The 21,743-nt window shown below is 46.2% G+C and overlaps 1 long non-coding RNA gene across 1 annotated transcript; it reads left to right on the top strand.

Annotated features, from left to right (window-relative positions):
* The first annotated feature begins 7,075 nt into the window (after positions 1-7,075).
* LOC124012323 lies at positions 7,076-21,606 on the top strand. Its single transcript, XR_006834703.1, has 4 exons — positions 7,076-7,176; positions 7,521-7,578; positions 8,700-8,769; positions 21,107-21,606. It is a non-coding gene; the product is annotated as an uncharacterized LOC124012323 (long non-coding RNA).
* Positions 21,607-21,743: the final 137 nt, after the last annotated feature.

Genomic DNA, 21,743 nt, shown 5'->3' with positions numbered 1-21,743 from the left:
GGTAACCTACTGCCCCAGTTCCCACCCAGGTTACCTACTGCCCCAGTTCCCACCCAGGTTACCTACTGCCCCAGTTCCCACCCAGGTTACCTACTGCCCCAGTTCCCACCCAGGTTACCTACTGCCCCAGTTCCCACCCAGGTTACCTACTGCCCCAGTTCCCACCCAGGTTACCTACTGCCCCAGTTCCCACCCAGGTTACCTACTGCCCCAGTTCCCACCCAGGTTACCTACTGCCCCAGTTCCCACCCAGGTTACCTACTGCCCCAGTTCCCACCCAGGTTACCTACTGCCCCAGTTCCCACCCAGCTTACCTAGGTTACCTACTGCCCCAGTTCCCACCCAGGTTACCTACTGTTCCCACCCAGGTTACCTTGCCCCAGTTCCCACCCAGGTTACCTACTGCCCCAGTTCCCACCCAGGTTACCTACTGCCCCAGTTCCCACCCAGGTTACCAACTGCACCAGTTCCCACCCAGGTTACCTACTGCCCCAGTTCCCACCCAGGTTACCTACTGCCCCAGTTCCCACCCAGGTTACCTACTGCCCCAGTTCCCACCCAGGTTACCTACTGCCCCAGTTCCCACCCAGGTTACCTACTGCCCCAGTTCCCACCCAGGTTACCTACTGCCCCAGTTCCCACCCAGCTTACCTACTGCCCCAGTTCCCACCCAGGTTACCTACTGCCCCAAGTTCCCACCCAGGTTACCTACTGCCCCAGTTCCCACCCAGGTTACCTACTGCCCCAGTTCCCACCCAGGTTACCAACTGCACCAGTTCCCACCCAGGTTACCTACTGCCCCAGTTCCCACCCAGGTTACCTACTGCCCCAGTTCCCACCCAGGTTACCTACTGCCCCAGTTCCCACCCAGGTTACCTACTGCCCCAGTTCCCAGACACACTGGAAGATACCCATTGAAACAGCCAATGAGTTCATTCATGACCAGAGCCTCTCTCATTAATCTCTGCATTGATCCCCCTCTCTATCGCCTCTCTCTCTCTGTCTCTCTCTTTCTCGTAGCAGGAGCCTAAGGCCTCTCCTCAGCGAACCGCTAAAGCGTCTCCTCTAAAAGTGAAGGTGATGCACAGATAATTGTCTTCTGTGGGAAGGGAACACACTATTCATCACAAAGCCTAGTGTCTCAGCTGCTCAGCCTCCGACAGCAGAGGTAAAGTAAAAGAAAAGTCTGGCTCGCATTCGAATCCAGGTCCCCTGAGAGATGTAGACTGTTTTTTCAAGGTAGACGCTTAACAGTTTTTCCTGCTTAGCAAGAAGGGGGGGGGGGGGGGTTGGTTTTCAGACAATTTTCAGACAAAATCCCTACAGACAATTTTCAGTGTGTTTTTCATATTTAAATACATGCATCAATGGACACCTTTTAACTGTTAGGTGCATAGTTCTAAACAACTACTTTAGCAAAGCTGGGTAGACTTTCTTTGACATTCTTTTAGTCTTGTGAAAACCCTCTGTCACCTTCACACAATCTCAACTGATTAGAAAAACCCTTCTTTGACCACATAGTTTATTATTTCAGCCTCAGCTGCCTAAGGGCGACTTCAATAAGGGCCGATGAATTGATGAATAACTTTTGAAACCATCGCTCAGAGAACCAAAAACGTGTGGCTCGGACATCAAAAAGACATTTTCCCCGTGACATCAAATTAGAAACATCAAAGTCCTCCAGCTTCAATAAGCTATCTAGTTCAATAGCCTGAATTGGTTTCTGCTGGACTTGAAATTCCAGTTGAAATGTCTCCTTTGGGAGGGTAAAATCTGAAGAGTTATTGAACTGGATCATTGAGTCTAATGTTGTTTTTATCTCAGGCGGGTAAACAACAAGAATACAAGACAATTGGAATAAATAGGCTAGATATAAAAGCTTATTTTTATTTATTTATTTTCTCCAAGGAACATTTGTCTCTTCTTGAAAGCCGCTCCAGGTCACTATAAACTTAAAATGGAGGATTAATATGCGCAAGACGATTTCTTTGAATGTGCTTGAAAGCGTACATTCAGCTTCAAAACAAACAAAACTAGTTGGAGTAGAAAGTAAACTAATGTTTTGAGGGCATTTGGACTTCTTCCTATCTCTCTCTCACACCTGTGTGCTTCCCAACACTTAGGCTAATTAGCCAATGGAGTCCATGGATTGTCTAATTGACACGGTGGGGAGTGACTTCCCAATGGGTACACACTGGTTGAATCCACGTTGTTTCCATGTCATTTCAATGAAATGACTTTGAACCAACATGGAACTGACGTTGAATTGACGTCTGTGGGTAGGGCTGTTGGACTGACGAGGGGGGTCAAAGTGTGTGTACTGTAGATGTAATCAGTGAATAAGATACCTGTCGCATAAGAGTCACTGCTTGACTGTTATATACAGTGGGGTCTGAAATGATTGACACCCTTGATAAAGATGAGAAATAATGACTGTATAAAATAATTCATTAAAATACTGAGCTATATTATATGCAAACATTTTTTGGGGGAATTGTTTTTTACTAATTCATTTGCTCAGAGAAAGAGATTTGGTTTAACAAGTAATACTTGTTTTTCTCAAAAAGGTAGGGGTCAAAATGGTTGACACCCCTAAAGATTCTTATAAATAAAGTATTCAAACGTGTAGTATTTGGTCCTATATTCTTAGCACCAATTAACTACATCAAACTTGTGACTCTACAAGCTTGTGACTTTACTTTATAAACACTTCTACATTAATGTGGATGCCAACCCCCCCCCCCCTTCCTTCCATAAACAAAGACAACAGAGTAGACGGGCCAGTGGCATCTGCATGATCTCTGGTCTCATCTCACTGTGTGTGTGTGTGTGTGTGTGTGTGTGTGTGTGTGTGTGTGTGTGTGTGTGTGTGTGTGTGTGTGTGTGTGTGTGTGTGTGTGTGTGTGTGTGTGTGTGTGTGTGTGTGTGTGTGTGTGTGTGTGTGTGTGTGTGTGTGTGTGTGTGTGTGTGTGTGTGTGTGTGTGCTTGTGTGTGTGCTTGTGTGTGTGTGCTTGTGTGTGTGTGCTTGTGTGTGTGTGCTTGTGTGTGTGTGCTTGTGTACGAGGATGCATGCGTGTGCTTGTTCTCTCCGGTCTCATCTCTGAGAGGGGAATAAGTTATTAGAGAGCAGCCTCTTGAGTGTTGTGTTTAAAGGAGGCGGTGGAACTCAAAAAGCCCTTCGCTATTTTGGCCCTCAGCCAATGAGAGTGTTATTAAGATGGAATTAGTGTCTATTCAGCTTCCTGAATCCCATTATCATTGTATTGCAGATCAGATCGGCGACACTCAAGCTGTTTGTTCTGAAAATCCTGTCTGAAATGGCCTGGTGGAGATTTCGGAGGCTATCACAACTACAGTAGTGGAGCAGGGCTTGATGGAGTGGTTGTTTAGATGAGAGGAGATAGTGGACTAGGGAGCCTAGTGGACTAGAGAGCCTAGTGGACTAGAGAGCCTAGTGATGTAGCTCATAAAACACCACCACTGCTGGAGTCACATACTCTCTGTAAGTAAGGCACATTGAAGAACATACACACATTCAATGCCATCTACTTTTCTTGTTTTATTTAAAACATATTTTGTTACAGGTTCTTCTTAACCGTTTTTAGTTCAGCAAGAAAAGGAACACCAATAGGGAGAGAGGATATTTTTAAAAGTGTAACTCACTGGGTTGAGACTGCCCAACACATAAGGTGTACTTTGACCTTCCCCCGACCTTGCAATGCTCATATGTAATACAGTTACATAGATAATGTATAGCTCTATGGCCAGATATAATACAGTGACAGAGATAATGTATAGCTCTATGGCCAGATATAATACAGTGACAGAGATAATGTACAGCTCTATGGCCAGATATAATACAGTGACAGAGAGATAATGTACAGCTCTATGGCCAGATGTAATACAGTGACAGAGAGATCATGTATAGCTCTATGGCCAGATGTAATACAGTGACAGAGAGATAATGTACAGCTCTATGGCCAGATGTAATACAGTGACAGAGAGATAATGTATAGCTCTATGGCCAGATGAAATACAGCTCTAGCTCCATACAGTCATCCCCTGCTACATCCATTGCTTTATTGGAAGACAAAGAGGCCTGGAGGCTCCAGTGAAACCTGAACATGACATGGTTCACAATCACAGTATTGTTGATCAGGGACACTGAGTCACACGTTTGGAATGGGAGGCCATGTCAATAAAGGATATGACAGCTGTATATGGCTGTGATAAATACAAACGGTCATAACAACATGATATAGCACCTTTTGCATTGCTGAGTACAGGATTCTTTTTATGTTTGATTCGTTAGGCTGTAGGTGAGTGGGTGTTCGTATTGGCAGACTGTTTGTCTAGGGTGTTGAAAATGGAGTTGAAATGACTGTGTGTGTTTTGTCGCTAAGGTGTTTGTAAAGAATACACAGCTAACTACCTAACTAGCTATTAGAGTTGAAATATTGATATGCACAAGTATTTTCTATCTGTTCATCAATACAATGACACTGCAACCTACCTAGGCAAATATATTTTGGGACAAATCATGGGCACATTCCCAATCCCTTGGAGTGACGGATAATGTTTGAATAAAAATACCTTAGAAATATTTATTCCAATATGACTGCGTATGTTTAAACGATAGAACTAAATCACAAAGTGAGAGGATTGAGTTGTGCTAGCTTGAGGACTGAGCTATAAAGGCATCAACTAAATCAAGTCATTTTTGTGTGTTGGAGCCAGAACTCATTTCTACTCCATTTCATTCTGTTCCGTCCGAATGCTTTACAGCATGGCAAATATTTCCATTAAACTCAAAGTTGGTCCAATTATTACCTTGTTATCAATCACTTGACTGTAGTATGCCCTCTGCATTTGCTGAGGGTGGTGTCCCAAATCGCACCTTTTCCCCTTTATAGTGCACTACTTTTGGCCAGGGCCCATAGGGGAATAGAGTGTAATTTGGGACACATCCTGGCTATCTCCTTAGCTGGAAAGGTTAAGCAGTTGTTTATGTATAGAAATGTGTGATATGTCAGCATTAGCAATTCCTCGGAATATCGATCGCTGAGGGGGGAATTGATTCACAGATGAAAAGTGCTTGTGTATGGACTGTGAAATGACCTTGGCTGCAGTGAAATGTGTGGCCTCATCACAATCAGATGGAAGAACAACAACAACACCTTATTGCCAATACCAGATAGGTTTATCATGTGGGTATACTAGAGACCGAGATACAAGGGACATTTGCAGAGAGAGAGAGAGAACAGGAGAGGTAGAGGGAGAGTATCCTATACTGTATACCGAGCACTACCTGAGGGATATATTTGGATGTAGGAAAGAGAGAAAAAGCGAGAGTAGCTGAGAGCGTGAACGCAAGGGAATGAATGAGAATCTCATGTCAGCTAGCATATACTGTCTGTTCCCCATGTCTGGGTTTGAGAGATATAGGGGGAGAGCGAGAAAGAGAGAGATGGATGGAGAGAGATAGCTGGAGAGAGAGCGAGAGGGGGATCCAGTCTGCTGTTCAGAGGAGCTCTGAAGGAGAGAGGAAAGGAAGCCACTGAAGCAGAGGCAGTTGCTAATGATGAAACAGCTGACCTCCCCATCCACCTCTCTAACTCCTCCACTAAGTTAGTCTGCCTGACTCACACCTGCAGTCTTTCTCTTTTCTCCCGCGCTTCCCTTGTCTCTCACTCTTACTCTCTGTTCATATTTTGCTCTCCAAACTATCTCTTTCTCTTTCATTATCTTATTCTCTTGTTTAGTTTCATATTAACCATTTGTTTTAGTGGCATGATTCCTTGACATGACTGTGAGAGGTGAAAATTACCAGATCCCTCAAATTCTACCAACTGGTTAGATGCAGTTCTTGGACAAAACAACATATAAAATCATAAATAATAAATGCAGTAGCTCTCTCTCTCTCTTCCTCCCTCCCTCTGCCCCCTCTCTATCTCCCTCTACCCCTTCCCACCCCCCAGTTCTCTCTCTCTGTCGAGGGAGAAAAGGAAGGAGGGATTATGCGGATAGAGGAGTGGGAGACAGGGGAGTGGAATGGGGCTCATCACAGGTTCAATACTGCCTGCAAAGCGTATCACTCTAGGGCAGTGTTTTCTAAACTCGGTCCTCGGGACCCCAAGGGGTGCCGTTTTTGGTTACTCCCCTAGCAATAACACATCAATGCTTGATGATTAGTTGATTATTTAAATCAGCTGTGTAGTGCTAGGGCAAAAACCATTATGTGCACCCTATGGGGTGGGAAACTCTGCTCTAGGGCAAAGCAGGCAGGGTAATGGGGCGGCAGGGTATCTTAGTGGCTAGAGCATTGGGCTAGTGACCGATAAGTTGCAAGTTCAAATCCCCAAAGTACAAATCTGTCGTTCTGCCCCTGAACAAGGCAGTTAACCCACTGTTCCTAGGCTGTCATTCAAAATAATAATTTGTTCTTAACTGCCTTGTCTAGTTAAATAAAGGTCAAATAAAAAAGAATGCATTCGTCTGCCATCAACTCCACTGGCTTCTCCATTTCCATACCTTCACGTTCTCTCTCACGCTCGCTCAATTTCTCTTGTCAATATTTGATGGAATGTGACTCTTTCCCCCTAAACCTCTAGCCATGAATTTCCTGATTGGATGAAACGAGAGCCACGCCTGTGTTGACCAATTACAGAGAATGTGTGGTGTCATGTGAGATGGAGTTGATCTGGATGTGCAGCCATGTTTGGAATAGCTCTGAACTGCAGGTGAGAGAGATTCTATAAACATCTGCTACTAACCAAATGATTGTGTGTGTGTGTGTGTGTGTGCTTGCTTGTTTGTGTGTGGTGTGTTTGCTTGTTTGTGTGTGTTTGTGTGTGGTGTGTTTGTGTGTGGTGTGTTTGGTGTGTTTGCTTGTTTGTGTGTGGTGTGTTTGGTGTGTTTGCTTGTTTGTGTGTGGTGTGTTTGCTTGTTTGTGTGTGGTGTGTTTGCTTGCAAGTGAATGAAATGTTGTAATGATGCTTTTCCTCTACTGAAATGGTCAGGGCAGATAATATCATTTTTATTTCCTTCCCATTACCAGTCCAATGTCATTTCCTACTGAGGCCACTGCTCAACAGACCAATAAGGACTTTTCATTCGTTCATAGAGTTTCAGGCTCTTAGCTCACGAAACTACAAAATCAACTAAATCTTTGGGAAGGTATTTGGACCATTTCTTTCCAGTATACAAGTGTACATTTTCACTGTTATCTCAGAGAAAGGAAGCCTACGAGCGAGAAGCCATCTGCTTGAGTGGATGTTGTTTGTGTGGATGTTGTTTTGTGGATAAACTTTACAGTGTACAGCTACTGTCAGACAGGGTGTGTGTGTGTGTGTGTGTGTGTGTGTGTGTGTGTGTGTGTGTGTGTGTGTGTGTGTGTGTGTGTGTGTGTGTGTGTGTGTGTGTGTGTGTGTGTGTGTGTGTGTGTGTGTGTGTGTGTGTGTGTGTGTGAGTGTGGGTCTAGTGGAGAGTGGGAAATAATAACCTTGTGTGTGTGTCTACAGTGCACCGGCCACTGTCTGGTTGAGGGGAGTGGAGTGGTGTGCAGTGGTCTACTGGAGGGTATGAAATAACAGGCCTTGTAATTGCATTGGGACAAGCCAGGATGGTTCCTCGGATGATGGGATACTTTTCTTAGGTTGAGCATGAGGAACATAGATAAGAGACAGAAAGAGGAGGGGGAAGAGGTGGAGGAAGAGGAAGGAGTGGAAAAGAAGGGGGAAGAAATCCACTCGCACTGAAGTCAAGTTAGTTGTAGTTTTCCTCAGGAGGAGATGAACTCAACGTACGATGGCATGATGGTGGGTAGAAATAGAATCTTTAGGATCCCAAGGGAGAGATGGAACAGTAAGCACGCACTTGGTCTTCCAATAATGTGGAGAGAGGAGGAGAATACAGAGGAACGGAGAAAAGAAGAGAAAAAGAGAGGGGGAAAAAACTGAGAAAGAGAGAGCGCCGACAGCAAGAGATCAGGAATCGATTTCTAAGGCTGAGCACAGAAACATTCCTTGTGTGTTGCATCGCTTACTGTTTGCCCAGTGTGGTTAGTCGTGCATATTGCCAGCAGACTCTGAGGAATTATACTATTAGATCATAGCTCCACGAGCCATTAGAGTTCCAACCCCTGGCTCTTTGCCACCGCTCTGTAAGGATCAGTCTTCTGACAGACATACAGGGCTGTTTCCCAGACACAGATTAGATCTGCACTAAAAAAAACATGCTCAATGGAGAATCTCCATAGAAATTGTTTTTCAGTCCAGGAATAGGCTTAATCTGTGTCTGGGAAACCAGCCCTCAATCGTCAACCACAGCTCAATGTGGAGCAAAATGAGATATCACCTGCAACATTTTGCATAGCCAGGTAGAGTCTAATGAAACATTTAAAACAACGTCCCTACGCTTACAATTTCAGAGAGCCATTCACCAACTATAATGATCAATACCCTCACAGACTTCGCGAGTTGAGGACAGAGAATAGCTTTTAGTCCCACTGGTGACTCATCATAATGCTGGATAAATATGGCCTAGATGAGATGGAACTCTTACAGGATAACATATCCAATTGTGATATAATGATATTGTTTTGAAGCTTCTCTTCCTCAGAATGGATGTGCTGCCTTGAGCCCTCGACACCACATATTCATCACTTATCCCTATTCCTTTGTGTTGTTTTTACTTTTCAGATTTCATTATGAAGGCACCGCTGGTTCTGCAATTGTATCCATCTGGAATACAGGAGATGAAATTGAGCAGGTGTTTTATACTCCTATTGATTTAGCCTCTCCTCTCCCCTCTCCTCCGCTCCTCTCCTTGTCCGCTCTCCTCTACCCTCTCCTCCACTCCGCTCCCCTCCCCTCTCCCCACCCCTTTAACTTTCCCCTGTAATAAACCACATTGAACACATCTAGCCGCAAAACATTTACTCTGCATCTTTACGCCCAGTCTAATTCTGATTCTAGCAAATCATAACTAAAGGACAGACGTATTCCCCTCACTCCCTCTCACGTCTTCCCATCTTATTTCCCCAAACGCACATTTTCTGTGCTGAGACTTAATTGAATTTCACAGCATGCTGGGTGTGTAAAGCAGTGGGTCCTTAGCCACAGTTGCTAAGAACCCACTACTAAAACAGCCAGGCAGGCTGGCGGAAGGAGATGGAGCTAGAGGAGTGAGACGGCCAGCGGCGCGTAGGGATACCCCGCTGAGTGATCAGGGATATTATTAGAAGCTGGGTGTTCAATATCGTTATTGGTTTGTGTTCACACAGACATACACACAGGAACGGGGAAGAGTGGTCCTGGAGATGGAGAGGGGGCCGTTGAGTTGCTTTCCACCGGGGGACTGTACACCGTTTGCATGCAACTGTGGTAAAAGCTTTAAATGGGCTGCTGGTTCATGCGCGTGTTCCTCTTTATTCTGTGCTAGAGGAGAAGGAGAGTCCTACAGCAGAGAAGAACAGCCAGGAAGCCTTACAGAACAGGGACAGCTGCCAGTGTCAGTGCAACACGCCAATATTCTGTCCTTCGGAGTGGCTTGAAATATTCATCCCATTCCCCCCACTCACCACTCACGTTATTCTCAGGAACCACAGATTTCATCAAAGCCAGAGAAGACCCCAAAAAAGGGGGTAAAAACTTCACTGCTAAGAAAGCACATAGTGGAATGATGCAGCCCATCTTAGCCTACCTCTCTGGAGCCATCTGACAGGGATATAGAAATATCCTCTCCTTTCTTCATCTGTCCATCCTCTTCTCTCTCGCTCCATTTTGCACTTTTTCAAAACAAGGGAGTGTTGTGATGCACCTGTCACGAGGAGGACGTTATGCAATGTTTCCTGCTCATGAGGAAGACCCGGTCTTTTCTCGGTCTGGTAACACACTGTATGTGGGTGTGTGTCCTCTGTCCCTCTCTGAGGCCTTTGACAGGAAAACCGTATGTTTGGTACTTTCAGTGACAATGGAGAGAGATGATGGAAAAGAACCTGTCTCATTCATATCTAATCGATGACACTTAAGGGGTGGTGGAAGGAATGGATAGTAGTGTAGCCAGATTATGTAATATTGTCTGATATAGTGATATGATACTGTATGATATTGAGTGATGTAAAAATATATATATTTGATCTTCTTGCGAGTCTGTTTACCAAAATATTGAGGATAGAGAGTAAGAATGACAGTTAAATGATATGATGTAAGCTTTAATAAATAAAATACTTAACATTGATATTTGATCTTCTCACAATTCCATGTTTACCAAGAAGCCTTGAGGTGAGAGGAAGTTTTGTCAAGTACATATTACCTGTGATACTCTATTATATACACTGAGTGTACAAAACATTAGGAACACCTGCTCTTTACATGGCATCAGCTGTGTTTGAATACTCGTACTCATGAAATGTACTATTAATGACATACATTGAGTATGTAGTATGCTTATTGGTCATAGTATGGATATAGTTAGTATGCCAAATGTTCCCGGATGTTGTACTAAATACGGCATAATGCAAATGACGAAGTATACAAGCAGTGGACACTATTTCCCAGCTTTTAGGGCCCATAATGCAATTATTCCGAATATTGGCGTGGCTTCACAACGTTTTCAGATATGAAGAAAATGGTGGAAAATATGCAGTGAAAAAAAGCGTAATGACATTGTGGCCAGCAGCACAGTTATAGTCACCAATGCTCTGGATAACATGAAAACAACTTAGCCAGCTCTGCTATGGCGAGTAAAATGGTCAGAGTGAGGTGTTCTCTCATTTGTGTCTGGAAATGGCTAACAAGCTAACCAATGTTAGTCAGTTAGCTTGGGTGCTGGACTATGAGTGATGCGCTCTCCTAGATCTAAACTGCGAACAGACAATCTGGCTTCGCTCTGAATTTACGAACGCCCAGAGCTGCACTCTGAGCGCAGTCTGGCAATCCAGATTGAATTTTGCGAACACACCCGAAATCATAAAATGTCTTGCTAGTCATTTGTTATGCTAACAAGCTAGCAAGAGGTTGCAGAGCAACAGCATCAACTTCCGGTAGACAGGCAAAGCACTAGTGCACTCAGCTGAAAGGATACCGTTCGTTTACAGTATACTAAAATGAACTAATATACTCATTAAGTATGTAGTCTCCAGTATGTTGGTATGAATATTAAAACACAGCTATAGATTGACCCTAAGTTTGTTTTACTCACTGCTTTAGCACACTCTGCTAACCCTGATGTCCTTGCCGTGTCTGAATCCTGGCTCAGGAAGGCCACCAAAAATTCAGAGATTTCCATACCCAACTATAACATCTTCCGTCAAGATAGAACTGCCAAAGGGGGAGGAGTTGCAGTCTACTGCAGAGATAGCCTGCAAAGTAATGTCATACTTTCCAGGTCCATACCCAAACAGTTTGAACTACTAATTTTGAAAATTACTCTCTCCAGAAACAAGTCTCTCACTGTTGCCGCCTGCTACCGACCCCCCTCAGCTCCCAGCTGTGCCCTGGACACCATTTGTGAATTGATCGCCCCCCATCTAGCTTCAGAGTTCGTTCTGTTAGGTGACCTAAACTGGGATATGCTTAACACCCCGGCAGTCCTACAATCTAAGCTAGATGCCCTCAATCTCACTCAAATCATCAAGGAACCCACCAGGTACAACCCTAACTCTGTAAACAAGGGCACCCTCATAGACGTCATCCTGACCAACTGGCCCTCCAAATATACCTCTGCTGTCTTCAACCAGGATCTCAGTGATCACTGCCTCATCGCCTGTATCCGCCACGGAGCCGCAGTCAAACGACCACCCCTCATCACTGTCAAACGCTCCCTAAAACACTTCTGTGAGCAGGCCTTTCTAATCGACATGGCCCGGGTATCCTGGAAGGACATTGACCTCATCCCGTCAGTTGAGGATGCATGGTCATTCTTTAAAAGTAACTTCCTCACCATTTTAGATAAGCAAGCTCCGTTCAAAAAATGCAGAACCAAGAACAGATACAGCCCTTGGTTCACTCCAGACCTGACTGCCCTCGACCAGCACAAAAACATCCTGTGGCGGACTGCAATAGCATCGAATAGCCCCGTGATATGCAACTGTTCAGGGAAGTCAGGAACCAATACACGCAGTCAGTCAGGAAAGCTAAGGCCAGCTTCTTCAGGCAGAAGTTTGCATCCTGTAGCTCCAACTCCAAAAAGTTCTGGGACACTGTGAAGTCCATGGAGAACAAGAGCACCTCCTCCCAGCTGCCCACTGCTCTGAGGCTAGGAAACACGGTCTCCACCGATAAATCCATGATTATCGAAAACTTCAATAAACACTTCTCAACGGCTGGCCATGCCTTCCGCCTGGCTACTCCAACCTCGGCCAACAGCTCCGCCCCCCGTAGCTCCTCACCCAAGCCTCTCCAGGTTCTCCTTTACCCAAATCCAGATAGCAGATGTTCTGAAAGAGCTGCAAAACCTGGACCCGTACAAATCAGCTGGGCTTGACAATCTGGACCCGCTATTTCTGAAACTATCTGCCGCCATTGTCGCAACCCCTATTACCAGCCTGTTCAACCTCTCTTTCATATCGTCTGAGATCCCCAAGGATTGGAAAGCTGCCGCAGTCATCCCCCTCTTCAAAGGGGGAGACACCCTGGACCCAAACTGTTACAGACCTATATCCATCCTGCCCTGCCTATCTAAGGTCTTCGAAAGCCAAGTCAACAAACAGGTCACTGACCATCTCGAATCCCACCGTACCTTCTCCGCTGTGCAATCTGGTTTCCGAGCCGGTCACGGGTGCACCTCAGCCACACTCAAGGTACTAAACGATATCATAACCGCCATCGATAAAAGACAGTACTGTGCAGCCGTCTTCATCGACCTCGCCAAGGCTTTCGACTCTGTCAATCACCATATTCTTATCGGCAGACTCTACAGCCTCGGTTTTTCGGATGACTGCCTTGCCTGGTTCACCAATTACTTTGCAGACAGAGTTCAGTGTGTCAAATCGGAGGGCATGCTGTCCGGTCCTCTGGCAGTCTCTGTGGGGGTGCCACAGGGTTCAATTCTCGGGCCGACTCTTTTCTCTGTGTATATCAATGATGTTGCTCTTGCTGCGGGCGATTCCCTGATCCACCTCTACGCAGACGACACCATTCTATATACTTTCGGCCCGTCATTGGACACTGTGCTATCTAACCTCCAAACGAGCTTCAATGCCATACAGCACTCCTTCCGTGGCCTCCAACTGCTCTTAAATGCGAGTAAAACCAAATGCATGCTTTTCAACCGATCGCTGCCTGCACCCGCATGCCCGACTAGCATCACCACCCTGGATGGTTCCGACCTTGAATATGGGGACATCTATAAGTACCTAGGTGTCTGGCTAGACTGCAAACTCTCCTTCCAGACCCACATCAAACATCTCCAATCGAAAATCAAATCAAGAGTCGGCTTTCTATTCCGCAACAAAGCCTCCTTCACTCACGCTGCCAAGCTTACCCTAGTTAAACTGACTATCCTACCGATCCTCGACTTCGGCGATGTCATCTACAAAATGGCTTCCAACACTCTACTCAGCAAACTGGATGCAGTCTATCACAGTGCCATCCGTTTTGTCACTAAAGCACCTTATACCACCCACCACTGCGACTTGTATGCTCTAGTCGGCTGGCCCTCACTACATATTCGTCGCCAGACCCACTGGCTCCAGGTCATCTACAAGTCCATGCTAGGTAAAGCTCCGCCTTACCTCAGTTCACTGGTCACGATGGCAACACCCATCCGTAGCACGCGCTCCAGCAGGTGTATCTCACTGATCATCCCTAAAGCCAACACATCATTTGGCCGCCTTTCGTTCCAGTACTCTGCTGCCTGTGACTGGAACGAATTGCAAAAATCGCTGAAGTTGGAGACTTTTATCTCCCTCACCAACTTCAAACATCAGCTATCCGAGCAGCTAACCGATCGCTGCAGCTGTACATAGTCTATAGGAAAATAGCCCACCCATTTTCACCTACCTCATTCCCATACTTTTTTTATACTGTTTTTATTTATTTATTTTTCTGCTCTTTTGCACACCAATATCTCTACCTGTACATGACCTGATCATTTATCACTCCAGTGTTAATGTGCAAAACTGTATTATTCGCCTACCTCCTCATGCCTTTTGCACACATTGTATATTGTCATGTTTTGTCTTATTTTTTATTTAGTCTTCCCACACCTGTTCCCTATCTTTTCCCCTGATTAGAGTCCCTATTTCTCCCCTTGTTTTCCGTTTCTGCCCTGTCGGATCCTTGTCTATTGTTCACCGTGCTGTGTCTGTGTATCGCCCTGTCGTGTCGTGTTTCCCTCAGATGCTGCGTGGTGAGCAGGTGTCTGAGTCTGCTACGTTCAAGTGCCTTCCCGAGGCAACCTGCAGTTCAAGATCGAGTCTCCAGTCTGTTCTCGTCATTACGAGTGGAAATTGTGCTTTATGATTGTATTTTTACTTTACTGGATTAAAGACTCTGTTTTCGCCAAGTCGCTTTTGGGTCCTCATTCACCTGCATAACAGAAGGATCCGACCAAGGAATGGACCCAGCGACTACAGACGCCGTAACACTGCCGTCGAGATCCAAGGAGCCATGCTCGGCAGACACGAGCAGGAATTGTCTGCTGCTCGCCATGCCGTGGAGAACCTGGCCGCTCAGGTTTCCGACCTCTCTGGACAGTTCCAGAGTCTTCGTCTCGTGCCACCTGTTACTTCCTGGCCTGCCGAGCCTCCGGAACCTAGGGTTAATAACCCACCTTGCTACTCCGGGCAGCCCACGGAGTGCCGCTCCTTTCTCACCCAGTGTGATATTGTGTTCTCTCTCCAACCCAACACATACTCTAGAGAGAGAGCTCGGGTTGCTTACGTCATTTCACTCCTTACTGGCCGGGCTCGAGAGTGGGGCACAGCTATCTGGGAGGCAAGGGCTGATTGCTCTAACAATTACCAGAACTTTAAAGAGGAGATGATTCGGGTTTTTGACCGTTCAGTTTTTGGTAGGGAGGCTTCTAGGGCCCTGGCTTCCCTATGCCAAGGTGATCGATCCATAACGGATTACTCTATAGAGTTTCGCACTCTTGCTGCCTCTAGTGAGTGGAACGAGCCGGCGCTGCTCGCTCGTTTTCTGGAGGGATGAGATTCTCTCCCGGGAGGTTCCTTCAAATGTGGACTCTTTGATTGCTCTCGCCATCCGCATAGAACAACGGGTAGATCTTCGTCACCAGGCTCGTGGAAGAGAGCTCGCGTCAACGGTGTTTCCCTGCTCCGCATCGCAACCATCTCCCTCCTCTGGCTCAGAGACTGAGCCCATGCAGCTGGGAGGTATTCGCATCTCGACTAAGGAGAGGGAACGGAGGATCACCAACCGCCTGTGCCTCTATTGCGGACTTGCTGGACATTTTGTTAATTCATGTCCAGTAAAAGCCAGAGCTCATCAGTAAGCGGAGGGCTACTGGTGAGCGCTACTACTCAGGTCTCTCCATCTAGATCCTGTACTACTTTGTCGGTCCATCTACGCTGGACCGGTTCGGGTGCTACATGCAGTGCCTTGATAGACTCTGGGGCTGAGGGTTGTTTCATGGACGAAGCATGGGCTCGGAAACATGACATTCCTTTCAGAGAGTTAGACAAGCCTACGCCCATGTTCGCCTTAGATGGTAGTCATCTTCCCAGTATCAGATTTGAGACACTACCTTTAACCCTCACAGTATCTGGTAACCACAGTGAGACTATTTATTTTTTGATTTTTCGTTCACCTTTTACACCTGTTGTTTTGGGTCATCCCTGGCTAGTATGTCATAATCCTTCTATTAATTGGTCTAGTAATTCTATCCTATCCTGGAACGTTTCTTGTCATGTGAAGTGTTTAATGTCTGCCATCCCTCCCGTTTCTTCTGTCCCTACTTCTCAGGAGGAACCTGGCGATTTGACAGGAGTGCCGGAGGAATATCATGATCTGCGCACGGTCTTCAGTCGGTCCAGAACCAACTCCCTTCCTCCTCACCGGTCGTATGATTGTAGTATTGATCTCCTTCCGGGGACCACTCCTCCTCGGGGTAGACTATACTCTCTGTCGGCTCCCGAATGTAAGGCTCTCGAGGATTATTTGTCTGTGTCTCTTGACGCCGGTACCATAGTGCCTTCTTCCTCTCCGGCCGGGGCGGGGTTTTTTTTTGTTAAGAAGAAGGACGGTACTCTGCGCCCCTGCGTGGATTATCGAGGCTGAATGACATAACGGTTAAGAATCGTTATCCGCTTCCCTTATGTCATCAGCCTTCGAGATTCTGCAGGGAGCCAGGTGCTTTACTAAGTTGGACCTTCGTAACGCTTACCATCTCGTGCGCATCAGAGAGGGGGACGAGTGGAAAACGGCGTTTAACACTCCGTTAGGGCATTTTGAGTACCGGGTTCTGCCGTTTGGTCTCGCCAATGCGCCAGCTGTTTTTCAGGCATTAGTTAATGATGTTCTGAGAGACATGCTGAACATCTTTGTTTTTGTCTATCTTGACGATATCCTGATTTTTTCACCGTCACTCGAGATTCATGTTCAGCACGTTCGACGTGTTCTACAGCGCCTTTTAGAGAATTGTCTCTACGTGAAGGCTGAGAAGTGCTCTTTTCATGTCTCCTCCGTTACTTTTCTCGGTTCCGTTATTTCCGCTGAAGGCATTCAGATGGATTCCGCTAAGGTCCAAGCTGTCAGTGATTGGCCCGTTCCAAGGTCACGTGTCGAGTTGCAGCGCTTTCTAGGTTTCGCTAATTTCTATCGGCGTTTCATTCGTAATTTCGGTCAAGTTGCTGCCCCTCTCACAGCTCTTACTTCTGTCAAGACGTGTTTTAAGTGGTCCGGTTCCGCCCAGGGAGCTTTTGATCTTCTAAAAGAACGTTTTACGTCCGCTCCTATCCTCGTTACTCCTGACGTCACTAGACAATTCATTGTCGAGGTTGACGCTTCAGAGGTAGGCGTGGGAGCCATTCTATCCCAGCGCTTCCAGTCTGACGATAAGGTTCATCCTTGCGCTTATTTTTCTCATCGCCTGTCGCCATCTGAACGCAACTATGATGTGGGTAACCATGAACTGCTCGCCATCCGCTTAGCCCTAGGCGAATGGCGACAGTGGTTGGAGGGGGCGACCGTTCCTTTGTCGTTTGGACAGACCATAAGAACCTTGAGTACATCCGTTCTGCCAAACGACTTAATGCCCGTCAAGCTCGTTGGGCGTTGTTTTTCGCTCGTTTCGAGTTTGTGATTTCTTACCGTCCGGGTAGCAAGAACACCAAGCCCGATGCCTTATCCCGTCTTTTTAGTTCTTCTGTGGCTCCTACTGATCCCGAGGGGATTCTTCCTTATGGGCGTGTTGTCGGGTTGACAGTCTGGGGAATTGAAAGACAGGTTAAGCAAGCACTCACGCACACTGCGTCGCCGCGCGCTTGTCCTAGTAACCTTCTTTTCGTTCCTGTTTCCACTCGTCTGGCTGTTCTTCAGTGGGCTCACTCTGCCAAGTTAGCTGGTCATCCCGGCGTTCGAGGTACTCTTGCTTCTATTCGCCAGCGCTTTTGGTGGCCTACTCAGGAGCGTGACACGCGCCGTTTCGTGGCTGCTTGTTCGGACTGCGCGCAGACTAAGTCAGGTAACTCTCCTCCTGCCGGTCGTCTCAGACCGCTCCCCATTCCTTCTCGACCATGGTCTCACATCGCCCTAGACTTCATTACCGGTCTGCCTTTGTCTGCGGGGAAGACTGTGATTCTTACGGTTGTCGATAGGTTCTCTAAGGCGGCACATTTCATTCCCCTCGCTAAACTTCCTTCCGCTAAGGAGACGGCACAAATCATCATCGAGAATGTGTTCAGAATTCATGGCCTCCCGTTAGACGCCGTTTCAGACAGAGGCCCGCAATTCACGTCACAGTTTTGGAGGGAGTTCTGTCGTTTGATTGGTGCGTCCGTCAGTCTCTCTTCCGGGTTTCATCCCCAGTCTAACGGTCCAGCAGAGAGGGCCAATCAGACGATTGGTCGCATACTACGCAGCCTTTCTTTCAGAAACCCTGCGTCTTGGGCAGAACAGCTCCCCTGGGCAGAATACGCTCACAACTCGCTTCCTTCGTCTGCTACCGGGTTATCTCCGTTTCAGAGTAGTCTGGGTTACCAGCCTCCTCTGTTCTCATCCCAGCTTGCCGAGTCCAGCGTTCCCTCCGCTCAAGCGTTTGTCCAACGTTGTGAGCGCACCTGGAAGAGGGTGAGGTCTGCACTTTGCCGTTACAGGGCACAGACTGTGAGAGCCGCCAATAAACGTAGGATTAAGAGTCCTAGGTATTGTTGCGGCCAGAGAGTGTGGCTTTCCACTCGCAACCTTCCTCTTACGACAGCTTCTCGTAAGTTGACTCCGCGGTTCATTGGTCCGTTCCGTGTCTCCCAGGTCGTCAATCCTGTCGCTGTGCGACTGCTTCTTCCGCGACATCTTCGTCGCGTCCATCCTGTCTTCCATGTCTCCTGTGTCAAGCCCTTTCTTCGCACCCCGTTCGTCTTCCCTCCCCCTCCCGTCCTTGTCGAGAGCGCACCTATTTACAAGGTACGTAGGATCATGGACATGCGTTCTCGGGACGGGGTCACCAATACTTAGTGGATTGGGAGGGTTACGGTCCTGAGGAGAGGAGTTGGGTTCCGTCTCGGGACGTGCTGGACCGTTCACTTATTGATGATTTCCTCCGTTGCCGCCAGGATTCCTCCTCGAGTGCGCCAGGAGGCGCTCGGTGAGTGGGGGGGTACTGTCATGTTTTGTCTTATTTTGTCTTGTCATTTTGCTTTTCCCTCTGTTCGTTTTCCCCCTGCTGGTCTTTTTAGGTTCGTTCCCCTCTTTCTCTCTTCCTCCCTCTCTCTCTTCTCTCTATCGCTCCGTTCCTGCTCCCAGCTGATCCTATTCCCCTAATCAATCATTTAGTCTTCCCACACCTGTTCCCTATCTTTTCCCCTGATTAGAGTCCCTATTTCTCCCCTTGTTTTCCGTTTCTGCCCTGTCGGATCCTTGTCTATTGTTCACCGTGCTGTGTCTGTGTATCGCCCTGTCGTGTCATGTTTCCCTCAGATGCTGCGTGGTGAGCAGGTGTCTGAGTCTGCTACGTTCAAGTGCCTTCCCGAGGCAACCTGCAGTTCAAGATCGAGTCTCCAGTCTGTTCTCGTCATTACGAGTGGAAATTGTGCTTTATGATTGTATTTTTACTTTACTGGATTAAAGACTCTGTTTTCGCCAAGTCACTTTTGGGTCCTCATTCACCTGCATAACAGTATATAGACTGCCCATTTTTTTTTCTACTGTGTTACTGACTTTTTAATTGTTTATTCCATGTGTAACTCTGTGTTGTCTGTTCACACTGCTATGCTTATATCTTGGCCAGGTCGCAGTTGCAAATGAGAACTTGTTCTCAACTAGCCTACCTGGTTAAATAAAGGTGAAATAAATAAAATTTAAAAAAAGAATCCAGATGAAAGCTATGAGACTTTGATGCCACTTCAATCAGTGTAGATGAAGGGGAGGAGTCAGGTTAAAGAAGGATTTTTAAGCCTGGAGACATGGATTGTGTATGTGTGCCATTCAGAGGGTGTAGGATCAAGACAAAATATGTCAGTGCTTTTTAACAGGGTATGGTAGTAGGTGCCAGGCACACCGGTTTGTGTCAAGAACTGCAACGCTGCTTTGTTTTTCATGCTTAACAGTGTCCTGTGTGTATCAAGAATGGTCCACCACCCAAAGGACATCCAGCCAATTTGACACAACTGAGGGAAGCATTGGAGTCAACATGGGCCAGCATCCCTGTGGAAAGCTTTTGACACCTTGTAGAGACCATGCCCCGAAGAGTTGAGGCTGTTCTGAGGGCAAAAGGGGAAGGTGTTCCTAATGTTTGGTATACTCATTAAATATTATACTGTAACTCTATATACTGTTCAGTACACTGCAGTGCAGGGCCAATAACACACATTGCCACAACCAGTAGTACCTTGTCTTCAGGGAGAGTGACAGAAGTCTAACCAGTAGTACCTTGTCTTCAGGGAGAGTGACAGAAGTCTAACCAGTAGTACCTTGTCTTCAGGGAGAGTGACAGAAGTCCAACCAGTAGTACTTTGTCTTCAGGGAGAGTGACAGATGTTAAAATTATCTTTGAGGTAAACATTTTTTAAATAATCAAGAAACTATACAGTAGCACAATCATATCTGTGTTTTTCCTTTTGAGTAAGGGAATTTATCAAGAGACTCAAAAGGCAATTGCCTCGATTAGGTTTACACTGGGAGAAAATGGAAGCTGTCAAGTCCACAACAAATTGCTTCATCTAGTGACTAATGATAGAAGATTGATAATCGAGCCATACATCAGCAGACTTCAATTCATTCGTCAGCTTTGCTCGCATGTTGCATTGGGTCTTTTTATTGACAGAAATAGAATAAAACTGAGTAGGTGTGGATAATATATTTTATACAGCTTGACTCAGTTTGATACTATTTCTATCCAATGCCACATGGGGATTGTAGTTCTTTGGGGTTATTTAGCGTGTGATGGCAATTTTAAGGTTCACTCCACTGATTGTAGTTCCATTTAAGCGAGCATAACTCCGGTCTGAATTCCCAGTAACAGAATAACACACATTCCCTTTTATGCACTTTACTCTTACTCTGACCTTGAACTTAAGCAATTGAAAACGCATATGCCAACCAGCTATATGTTTGGGGTGGAGATCACAGGAAGGGAGGTGTGGCAGAGGTGTTTCTCCAGATACACTGTACACTTAATTCCCTCATGATTTCACCACCTTTATATGTGAAGAAACCATGAATACGATCGAGCCCCTGTCGGTTCCAAGTGGACAAAACATCTACTATTCCTGATTTAAATAGCATCATTCTCCATGCACTATATAATGTATAAATTGACAACAGCAAGGCAAATGAGTAATCCGTTTGAAGGGGATTGTAAATACAAATAGCAATTGTTTTAGATTATTTTTCCTTATGATGGAGACGAACGTGAAACCAGCCATATGGAGGGAAAAAATGAAAATCATACCAACATGACATGTATTTTGGCCCCTTTTCCACAGTGAAGTTCCTCAGTGGCCCACTCACACATGCACAGTCGGGAAGAAGGCGCAACCTCGATATACGGTGGAGTGAAAGGAAGGCCCGGACTCCAGCCACCCAATCCATAGGCTGTTCTTGCACGGCAAGCGCTACCAGTGCAACAAGTCTGACACCAACAGGTTTCTAAACAACTTCTATCCTCAACCCATAAGACCGCTAAATAGCTAACACAATTGCAGACTCAGTTTACCCTTGTACCCTTTTAATCTCTATGCACACTCACGTGACTCTACACGCTCACGCACACTGACACTCCAACACACATAACATGCACACACATATACTGACTCTATACACTCACACACACTGACATACAATCAGAATGTATGCTGCTGCTCCTCTGTTTGCCATTTATCCTGATGCCTAGTCACCTTACCCCTATACCGACTGTCCCTCCAGTATCCCTGCACATTGTAAATATGGTATTGGAACTGACCTGGTATAAAAGCTTCTTACTTTCTCTTGTTCTCATTTCTATTGTATGTGTTTTTGTTCTACCTTATGTTATTTGTAGTGCTACATTGATATTGATTACCGCATTGTTGGGTTTGGAGCTTGCGAGAAAGGCATTTCACTGTGACAATTAAAATGTATCAT

Source organism: Oncorhynchus gorbuscha, linkage group LG24 (assembly GCF_021184085.1).
Source record: "Oncorhynchus gorbuscha isolate QuinsamMale2020 ecotype Even-year linkage group LG24, OgorEven_v1.0, whole genome shotgun sequence".
NCBI classification, from domain to species: domain Eukaryota; kingdom Metazoa; phylum Chordata; class Actinopteri; order Salmoniformes; family Salmonidae; genus Oncorhynchus; species Oncorhynchus gorbuscha.
The sequence above is the reverse complement of the archived record's forward strand: the minus strand, read 5'-3'. Positions and strand labels throughout refer to the sequence as shown.